Here is an 11,584-nt window from a genome sequence, read left to right on the forward strand (position 1 = left end):
GTTGTTGTTTGAGACAGGGTTTCTCTGTGTAGTTTTGGTGCCTGTCCTGGATCTTGCTTTGTAGACCAGGCTGGCCTTGGACTCAGAGATCCGCCTGGCTCTTCCTCTCAAGTACTAGGATTAAAGGTGTGTGCCACCACCACCCGGCCTGATTCAGTGTATTCAGAGTGAAACCACTTAGAAAACCTCACCTGTCATGTTGGTAGTGTTACACACACTCTGTGAAATGGTGTTAGCCTATGGGGAAATGCCTTTGGGGATACTTTATTTCCAAGTTACAAAGTAACTTCAGTTGTACTATTTATTAGACTTAACACTATTTTTCATATGTGGAAATATAACTATGTATAAGAAGTCCATTAGAACCAATGAATGTGAAGAATCCAGCCCTCCCTTGCCACGCCATCAAGAATGTTAGCCCACAAACAATAGACCTTTCTTAATCACTGTTCTATTGCTGTGAAAATACACCACGACCACAACAACTCTTATAAAAGAAAACATTTAACTGTGGGCTGGCTTACAGTTTCCAAGGTTCAGTTCATTGTTATCATGGCAAGGAGCATGGCAGCATACAGGTAGACATGGTGTGGCAAATGTAGTGAAGAGTTCCACATCCTGATGTATAAGCAGAGAGTAAGACTCTGGGCTTGGCATGGGGTTTTGAAATGTCAAAGCCCACCCCTACTGACACACTTCCTCCAACAAAGCCACACTCCCAAATTCTTCTAATCCTTTCAAGTTGTGTCACTCGCTGGGGACTAAGCATTCAAATACTGGCTCCTATGGGAGCCAGCCTTATTTGAACAAGATACAAACCCAAGCCTCTCTGAGGGGTTTCCCTGTTACTTGTGTTGGACTTTTATGCAAATTTTATACTGAGAATTAAAAAAAATAAACAAATTTGATTTTAGTCTAGAAAGTTTAATAGATAATAATTTGTAGTTGTATTATCAAAATACAATTGAAAATAGTTGTATTTTAGAAAGCTGTTAAAATACCTTTCACATCTTTAATTATTCTAAAATAATATACCTGAACATGTAGTGAAAAAATTAAATGTTTAATACTCTTTTTTTTTTTTGGTTTTTCGAGACAGGATTTCTCTGTGTAGCTTTGCGCCTTTTCCTGGAACTCACTTGGTAGCCCAGGCTGGCCTCGAACTCACGGAGATCCGCCTGGCTCTGCCTCCCGAGTGCTGGGATTAAAGGCGTGCGCCACCACCGCCCGGCTTTAATACTCTTTTTAAGAATATTTCTGATTGCTGGGCGGTGGTAGCACATGCCTTTAATCCCAGTAGAGGCAGAGCCAGGCAGATCTCTGTGAGTTCAAGGCCAGCCTGGTCTACAGAGAGAGATCCAAGACAGGCTCCAAAACTACACAGAGAAACCCTGTCTCCAAATAATAATAATAATAATAATAATAATAATAATATTTCTGGAGTCCAATGAAAGCAGCTAACATGCAAACGCAGCCTGAGTGAAGCTCTGTTAAAAGTCGGCTTCAAAGTGAAAACAAAACAAAACACTTTCTTTCAAAACCTTTCTTACACAAACAGTAAACACAAAACAGGATCAGTATTTGACATGTGCCAGTCATTCCATTAATCATTTTATAGCTGTCAAAAGGAAAATAATGTTTTTCACAAAAGGTCTAATACTGAATTGCACATAAGTTAGAGATGGTGGTGAGTAATTACTGAGGGGAATCCTACATGTAGGGGGAGGCAGACATGAAGCTGGGAGCCGGGGCTGGCTGCTTCCCAGGTGCACACTCCCTCAGCCAGGTTCCAAGTCTGTAAGGTCCCTTGTGCTTTGAGAAGAATGGGGACCAGAAATTTCCTCAAAAACTGCAGTCATCAGAGCTGAGTCAAGTCCTCAGAACCCATGGGGTGAAGAGAGATTGAGTTCCTCAGAACTGCCCTCTGATCCCTACTTGTGTGCATTAGCATCTCACACACACACACACACACACACACACACACACACACACACATACAGATAAAAAGATAAAGACATAGACACAGAGGTACACACATAAAGATGCACATACACACACAGACACTAACATAGATAAAGACACACACACACACACACACACACACACACACACACACACACATACACACACACAATAAATGTTAAAAAAAAAAACAAAAAAGAATGGTAAACAGGCCCATGGCTTAGTTGGGCCAACCCTTCTGCCCTTTCCTTCCTATGACTATGCAGCCATACGTAGCAAGACATGCCCCACTTGAGGCCAAGTGAGCCTTAATCTTGAACAATATACAGACAAAAAAACTAAAGATGTATTTTCCTAAACAAACAACACACATGTACTGTGGGTCTTCTGGAAGTTTCCTTGTGCTGACTCTGGGGTTCTGCTGTGATACCCCGTGAACAAATCCATCTGTTTATTTCTTGTCATTTATCCTAGTTTGAAGTAGAGGAGTTTATGAAAAGACAGCTTTAACAGATGTTTTTCATGCTTTTAGTTCTTTGAGAATTTTGTACAGTATATTTTGGCCGTCTTTGCCCCTCTTCCAGTTCCTCTCAGTCAGAGCCACACCCCACCTACCCATCCAAAACAAAACAAACAAACAAAAACCCACCAAGCAGTCTTGGGTGTGTGGCCACTCCCTGGAGAGTGATAGATCTACCTGGGTTCACACTCTTAAGGAAAGCCCCTTCTCCCCTGGCAGTAGTCTGTGAATTGCCAATAGCTCCTCAGCTAGGGGTGGGACTTTGTGCCCACCTCCCTTTAAATGCAAGGAATAAGAGAAAAAGAATCACATAGCAAGGAAATAAAGAGCATGGTGTGGACTTCTCTTCGTCTTTACAATTGACACACATGGGTTTGTATAAAAGGGACCCCCAAGGAATTTAAATGAGATTCCAGGGTAGCTCTTAGGGACACCTGACAGAATTACAATTGACAAGGGAAAGTCTAGCTCCCAGGGATGCCAAAAGCTAGAGTTGGCAGTCTTGTTTGAGGTTCCTAGAGAGTGTCTCAGGAGAGGAATGAGATACTCAACAAGGTCACATAGACCCAGGCTTTAGCCCAGCTCAATGTCATTTCAACAAATTCTCTGTTGGAGGCCTTCACAATAAATGGTAATTGTTCTGGGATTCTGGCTTCTCAGCTGGTGAGAAGCATCACCCGGACCTCAGAACAAGAGCTTTGTCTTCCATGTACCCATCATTTCTCTCTTTCCTGCCTCAATTACAGCATGCATCAGAAGAAGCTTAGAGAATGATTCTTTGGTAAAAGTCAAAGTGGCAAAGATTCTTCTTACATATTCATCATACAAAGCATGAGCCTTTCAGGAGGATGGCTCCAAATCAGCGCTGCTTGTCCTGCTGACCCTCCACATGAATCTCACATTCTGTGGTGAAGTACATAAGCCATAATACGGGAAAATGCTAGTGTGTGTGAGAGCAAATATTTACAATGCCTTAAGTAAGTCCATAATTTTCACTTGCAGAATGTGTGTAATTACATAGTAATTAGCATCAGAAAAAAACATTTCCTGTCAATTAGAGTCTGATTCAAAAATTTAGAAAGGTCCCTAAAGTTAGGTTACCTTGGCCAAAAAGCTATTCTTAGTATCTCAGGAAATGCCCTCGCATTGGTGGTGACTGGAATTAGAAATCTGGGTAAAATAATTTAAACATGATTTTGTGGCTGGTAAGGCCACACAGATGAGAAACTCTCTGAAATGAAGTGGGGCATTCTAAGAGCCTTGGCTGCTCAGAACCTCCAGCATGGGTTCTCACCCTCAGCAAGACTGATTTCTTGAATGAATTCAGTTTGTTAGGAGGGCATGGCACAGCAGTATCTCCGGATTCTACCTACCAGATGCTAGGAGAACCATGGGTCATGATAACTGATCTTACTGACACTCCATTCCTGAGGACCAGGTCCAAAGCTCCATACTCACTTGTCTTCATGACTGTGGCCTCCCTTCTGACAAGCTCCCAAAACATTGAGCATGACATATGTAATGTAGGTGCTTGTACAGCTGGCTTGTGCTTGTCAGTGTGGCTAATGGGGACAACAAGCTTGCCTGCCCGTCTCAGTAGCCATAGTTGTTAACCTCAGAAGAGGGTCTGAGGAAAGGTGTCCAAACAGAACTCCTCCCTTCTCCAGAGTTGTGCCTTTAGACCTGCTCAGAGCTCCTTGATGACTCCATCTACCCTGCATTGTGGAACCTCAGGATTCAACACAAACACCATACTAAGTGAAGCATCCAATAGTAATATGTTTTGGTAACTTCAAATAGGAAAAAAAGCAAGCAAAGAAACAAACAAAAACATGAAATGAGTTCAGCCCATAAAGTATTTGTAATAATGATTGTTTACATTAGTCATAGCGGAGATAATATTGAGCAGCCATATGGAATTTTATAAACTTATTTCATGCTTAAACAACACAATATTTTGTATGATTTTAGATACACCATTTGAAAGCAATTAACATTAGCCCAAATAACTAGTAATCTGAATTTCTGCATGTGTTCTGAAAATGCTGACAGACTATAAACAGTAAGGCTCCCTTTATTATGTGATGACTTCTTCAAGGACAGCACATGATCAAAGAGGACCTTCCGTGTGTCCAAAAGCAGTTGGCCGGCATAAGAATTCATAGACAGAGGTGGGGAGCACCAAAGGCAGAGAATGATGATGGTGCGTGTCGTGCATGAAGGGTGTGGAAATGGGGGGAGTCAACAAGCTTTATTGTCACCAGTGTGCTGGCAGCATGATGCAATGTTGACCAGAGAATATTCTTCCAGGAAGAGATTTTTGTTAGTATTGGACCTCTAAATGGCTAAGTGCAAATGTGTGTATTTATATATTAATATTATATATAGTGCATAAACATACTGCATACACATGTTTCTGATTGATACTATATTTATTTGCCTTTACCTCTATTTTAAGAACTATTCTTTGCTATTTGGGATAATTTACAAATTTTTCAGTTGTATTATTCTGAAAATTATAGACTCAAATATATAAACTGTATTTGGAAATAACTTCACAAGGGCATGGAGTCATTGGCTCCGATATCCAATAGTGGTATGTTTCAGTTTCTGTCCCTGTGATGAATCAAGTTTTTATGTCTCTGCATTTGAGAATCTGAAGCTTATGCAAAAAGAACATTTCCAAAAATCATACATCATGATAACACAAGAATTGTAAAAGTCAGACACAGAGTTATTTTAAATCCTTCAGTCCATATGATAACTTAGAGTTGTTGTTCATCTTTAGATGAGGCAGCCACAGGACTAGAGAGATGGGTCTAGAGATGGTTAAGAACACTGCTGCTTTTCCAGAAAGTCAGTTCCCAGCACCCACATTAGGAGGCTCACACCTACCCATAGCTCCAGCTCCGGGAAACTGAAGCGCTCTTCTGGCTTTCCCAGGCATCCCCACACAGGTGACACATACTCACACTTGAGTAAAATAAAAATAAATCTCAACCAGTGCTTGAAGCATTTGAAATTTGTTATGATAAAATGAAAAGAAATGGAAGTGCAGATAATGTTTCAGTTTCTGTCCTTATTGTGAAATCAAGTTTGCAAGTTTCTGCATTTGCGAATTTGAAGCTTATGCAAAAGGAACATCTCAAATTGGACTCAATGAAAAGTGTTGATTTGCTCTGTGAGTGATGACAGGTTGTGAAATCTGTCTACCCTGTGTGGAGATGGTCAGTTTTTACAAAGATGTAGCTGATTAGAAATTTAAGACTCAAAACCTGAAGATGTGTGGCTTTTATTCATTAATACAATAGACCAAGATGTGGTGATTAAGATCCCTTTCATGATTAATCAAGACACACAGTCTTGTGGTTGAAAAGCACTAGCCAAATGTCTTGGGAGATGATATAGGGCAAAGAGCTTGATATACAAGATCTTATATTAAGATCTGTGTTTGAACAAAATTACCAAACCAAACCAAAGCTTAGATTTTCATTTTTTTGTTTTGTTTTGTTTTATAAAGGCAAACGTGTGTGCGCACACAAACACACACACACACACACACACACACACACACACACACACACACACACACACACACACACACACATACTCAAAGACAGAACATGAAGTTGAGGCTTTGGGAACCAAGAAGGATCTGAGAGAAGTTGGGTGACAAGAAGAAATGTGATAAAAAATACATTGCATTAGAAATTGAAAAAAAAAAATCTGAGTTTGGATTCCCATCACCTGCTTGCCAAGCTAGGCATGGGTATGCATAGCTACAACCTCAATGCATAGAGACAGAGACAGACAGATTTGGGGACCTGGTTGACCAGTTAGTCTAGCCAAACAACAGCAATCTCTAGGTTGAGTGAGAGCCTCTGCCTCAAAATAACTGAATAAACAAATAAAATAGGTGGAGAAACAATTGAGGAAGACATGTTGAAGTAGCCTCAGACTTCCACATACTTTCACACTGTCTTTGACACTTTTATGTACACACACACACACACACACACACACACACACATATGCACACAAACTCATACAAAAACTGCTAGCCAAACACTCTTTTCCATTTAAGAACTTTAAATGTGATTCCATACATTAAATATAATAGAAAAAGTTTCCACTGACTATATTTCTTTTTTGTTCAAGGCCCTGAGTTTGATTCTCAGCACTACAAAAATATAACAATTTAACTTTTGAGCAAGTGAGGACAAGAGACTCAAACACAGGTAGAGTTTGGACTCAGTGACTTTTCCTTCTTAACATATTTATGTTTTTACTCTGTAGTCCTCTTCTCACTCACTGGTACAACATTCTCATTCTATCTGAAATAAGTTCATATTAAAATCACAGGAACCACAGGTAACTGACAGGATAATGGCTGCCATATTTAGATCTCTTTAGGATTCCAGATGTTAAAAAGGTAAATGTATTGTTTATAGTAAGCCTGACTCTGTGTGTGTGTGTGTGTGTGTGTGTGCGCACATGCACACACACACACACACACACACACACACACACACACACACACACACACTTTGTTTCCAATGGCTATAATTTAACCTTTTAGGTTTGCGGGGGAAGCATATAATTTCACATTCCCTTTCTGCTTCATTAACAGTCTGTTTCACATGAAAGGACAGACAGACTTCTGTAAACTTCATGAGCCACTCTGTGCTCTAGATGCAACGATCCATGTTTTATTGTGTGTGACATGATCAGAAGCAAGCGCGGTTAATGCCACCTCAGGTGCAATAAACATCTCACATCAAAGCAAACACCGACCTGATTTCCACTATTACATGGTTCACAAGCAATGCAGTTGCTAGATCTGAAGCAGCGGGTGAAGAGGAAATGCAATATTGCTTAACAAGGGATGCAAAAATTGCTTGTGGAGGAAAAGTAAATTTTGAAGGAAAGAAGGTGAGAAATATGTGGGAAAAAATCAAGTCTGTTGGATGCTTGATGCTGGCCTGGGTCCTGCTGCTTTTTCCTTGAGCCTCTGAACCATGAACCCAGGGAAAATAGGATGAATAAGTGCCTTGTGTGAGAAGTGCTTGTATCAGTGATTCTCAGACAAACTGTCTTTCGATAAAGTTTTTCTGAGTGTCATAGTTATCTTCTAAGCTGCAAGAAAACACAGTTAGAAAAACTGATAAAGTCTTTGGGAAGATTCAGGTTTAATAGTAGGGGTCTCACTGGCAGACCTCTCAGGACAGGCGACTAAAATCAAGAGATTTTCACTGATGAAACCGTCCGTGAAGAAAGAAGAGAAAGTATGGAAAAGTTCGTCCTTGCTTTGAAAATACAAAATGCATCAGAGATGTCTGTCAATAGAGAAATAAATAATGAAATGTGGTGGGTATACAAAATGGAACTTTATTAAGACATAAACAAGAAACTATGAAGTTTGAAGTAAAATGGGTGTAACTATAAAACACTACATAAAATGAATTCACTCAAGCCCCAAAAGACAAACATGGCATGTCCTCTCTCAGATGCTGACCTTAGCACCTATGCTCTACGTAAGTGTATTTGTGTGTGAGTGGGTGTGCAGAGGCCAGGCCAGGAAACTGGAAAGGGCTGTGAGAGGGGAGAGAGAGGGTTTGTGGGGAGGTAATAAGGTGATATGAACATAAAGGCAGAATACTGGGGTGGAAGGGGTTAAGTAGGCATGGGACCAAGGGATGAGGACAATGAGGGGGGATGGTTAAACAAAGCTAGACATGCATGAAAATCCCATAATGAGACCTACTTTGTAAGCTAAGCAAAGTAACCCGAAGGGTGCTTGGGGTGGTGGTAGAGCTGCTGCCCTACTACCACAGCCAAGGCTGTAGGTTGGGTCTCTAACATTGAAAACACATGACTTTTTCTGAGAAGGCTGGACAAGGGGCAGACCGACATCGTTGGTAAAGTGGCAGCCAGTCTACTCAAGTGATTTGTTGACTGAGTTGATTTCAAAACCACCTGTTCAATTACTGAAACTGAAGCTACAAGACAATCTCAATATGAAAGATGCCAATTCTGGAGGACGGCAATGATTTCACGATTGATAAATAATCTAGATGAATAAGCAAGGCTATGGAGATGCTTGTCTCTGTTAATGAGACAGACATTTGTTTGCACTAAATGGAAAATTCCATTGTTTGTTAAGCTACAAAATTATATTTAATTCAATGAATGTTTATTTCAATACATAATGGGTTTGTCCACTTGCACTCTAAGCTTAACATTTGGAAGTTAGAAAATAGAGACAAAAAGCCCAAGCTTTCATTGTCCTTAGTAAATACAAATTCATTTCTGTGATGATACAAAACAGGGAAGCAGAGGAACTTTTAACTGATTTACTTTTCTTTATGGGCTGACAATACGTTCAGCATGCAAGGGTGTGTTGCCGAGCCTGACAACCTGAGTTCAATCCTGGATCCACAAGGTAGAAGGAAAGACTCCTGGATGCTGTCACAGGCCCCATAGGTATGCCCTAGCTTGCACTGAGAGTACAGAGAGGGGGCATTTTAATTCTATTTTTCACTGTGTGTGTGTGTGTGTGTATGTGCGTGTGTGTGTGTGTGTATGTGTGTGTGTCTGTCTGTCTGTCTGTCTGACTAGGCAGGTAAACACTGAGGATAATGGTTTGTTCTGTCAGCAGGTTGGTTGGGCTTCAGCAAAGACAGGGGAAAGTAAAGGTCGGAGATGAAAATAGCGTGGAAGATGATAGAGTCAAGGGGAGAGATTGCATTCAGTCTCTCCCTCCCTCCCTCCTCTCTCTTTCTCTTCCTTCCCTCCCTCCTTCTCTCTCTGGCTCTCTGTATCTCCCTCCTGTGTGTATGTGTGTGTGTGTGTGTGTGTGTGTGTGTGTGTGTGTGTGTGTGTGTGTGCATACTCACTTGTATATGCGCATATGTGCGTATGCCAGAGTGCAATCTTTTCTGTCAATTCATTAAGTGCCTTCTACTTTTTAATTATTTATTATTTATATTGTTTTGAAAGGGTCTTAGCAAATAAGATAGACTAGCTGCCAGTGAGCCCTAAGGGTCTACCTGTTTCTGCCTCCCTAGTGCTGGGGCAACATGCACAGGCCACCACAACTCCCATCTTTTACATGAGATCTGGGGATCGGACTCAGCCACTCCTGTTGACAAGGCAAGCCCTTTGCAGTCTGAGCCATATCCGAAGTCTGCATCCACTTGTGAGTGACAGAAACTTGAGAAGCTTTAGTGTGGGGACTAAGTGGCACCCAGGTGATCTGAGAGTTGATTCTTTTAGTTTCCCCCAAATCTTGTCTCATCTATAGCTGTTGGCTTTTGTGCATGGTGTACATGATGCCATGACCGCACAGCTGCTGCTTTTCCTACACATGTATGCAGTAACATGACCACACAGCTGCTGCCTCTCCTGCACACCTATGCAGTGACATAATTGCACAGAGGTTTGAAGCAGAAAACCAAGGATTTCCTAAGCAAGATCTCCCCACTGGGGTCTTCCTTGGTAGAAATGTCAGCCTTAGAGGCTGACCTTTGGAAATTCTTCCCTGAAAAATGCTCAATGTTGTAGTTTAAAGATGCCCAGCTTGTTCATCAAGCATCTCTGAGCCATTTAACATGCAAAAATGGGCCTTGCTGAGCTTTCAGCATTTTTATTATCACAAAGATATTGTGGCTGTTATTAATCTTTCTTACGTTAGTGTGATGCTTCCTTGGTGGCTTTTTGAGGAGATTAGCATGGGTTTATACTTTTCTTGTTTCTTTGCTCTTGTGTACTAGTCTTTTCACATTTTATCCATTTCTACTTACAAGATTAGACATTACCTTTGCCTTAACTCATGGAATAGAGAGAGAGTTCTAAACCCCAAATGCCATACTGAATTTAGAATTTCGACATATAAATCTGGAAGAGGTGACTTAGCCACAGAGCAGTCTACATTTGCTTGGTTTTGTTTTTCAGTTGAACCAACCTCACACACCACTGAGGTCTTTCTGTCCATTTCTCATCACATACTGTTATCACGAATCAGGCAAAGGCCACTAGTCAGTTGTTTTTCGTTATATAACAATGACCCATGGTCCCTGATGTGCACATAACATCTGAGGCCAGGGAAGTAGCTTTCCTTTGACCTTGTCATCCCTCTATGCACCTTCTAAGCATCCATTCCTGCCAAAGCAGGATTGTGAATCTCAGTCTTATACTTTCTTCATTTTTCAATGTTTGTAATTTCACCGAATATGTAAAGCTTCCTCAGAAAATCACTTTAGAAACATTACCACTATAACATGGACCATTGTGTGTGAGTGGCTTAGGCTGTTTTATACCATAGAGTCAGGATGCATTTGCTGGATTTCACTTGCTTCCCTTGCTGGGAACCTCACTCATCCACTCTCTGCCTGGAGAGTCCTCACCACAGGTCACTGCTATTGAGATCAAGGATGCTGTGGAGATTCCTGTGCTGTGTGAACACATTTTCTCATGTGCATTCAGTGGCTCAGTGTCTACAGTTCAGGCCTACCATACAGCAAGTGATTGGCCTGGGGTGTCAGCCAGTTTTCTCAAAGATATGAGTCACAGCATCCTTTATTTTTATTTAAAAATATTTTCTTCCTTTTCCAACTTCTATTTATTTCATGTGTGTGGGTAGAGAAGAGTGCTTGCTAGACTGCTCTGGTGAAGGTCAGAGGTCAACTTGCAGCAGTAGATTCCTCACTTCCCCAATGTGTGTCCTGGGGATCAAGCAAACTCAAGTGTGTCAGCATGGCGGCAAACCCTTTATTTGCTGACCCATCTCGCTGGCCTCAACAGCCTCTTTATAACTAAGGTCTACCAGGAATTTAAGGGCTTGCAAAAACACGCAGCTTTAACCTCATGATTGCTGTTTCTTCTCGCATTCGCATTCTCGTGAGTTCACTGATGAGCAAGGTTGCTTTTTGTCCTGTTTGGATAACATTTTAATGTTTGAAGTTCCCATAGAGAGGACTGGGTTCTATCGTGACTCTCCATACATGCACCTTTACACTTCGCTCCTACTTCCCTCATATAATCCCTCCCTCTCATTTGCCTTTCTGAAGCATGTACTTCCCAGTCTCTCTTTCTTACATTTAT

The sequence above is a fragment of the Peromyscus californicus genome, unplaced genomic scaffold, assembly GCF_007827085.1.
Source record: "Peromyscus californicus insignis strain IS unplaced genomic scaffold, ASM782708v3 Scaffold_9__1_contigs__length_137607984, whole genome shotgun sequence".
Taxonomy (NCBI): domain Eukaryota; kingdom Metazoa; phylum Chordata; class Mammalia; order Rodentia; family Cricetidae; genus Peromyscus; species Peromyscus californicus.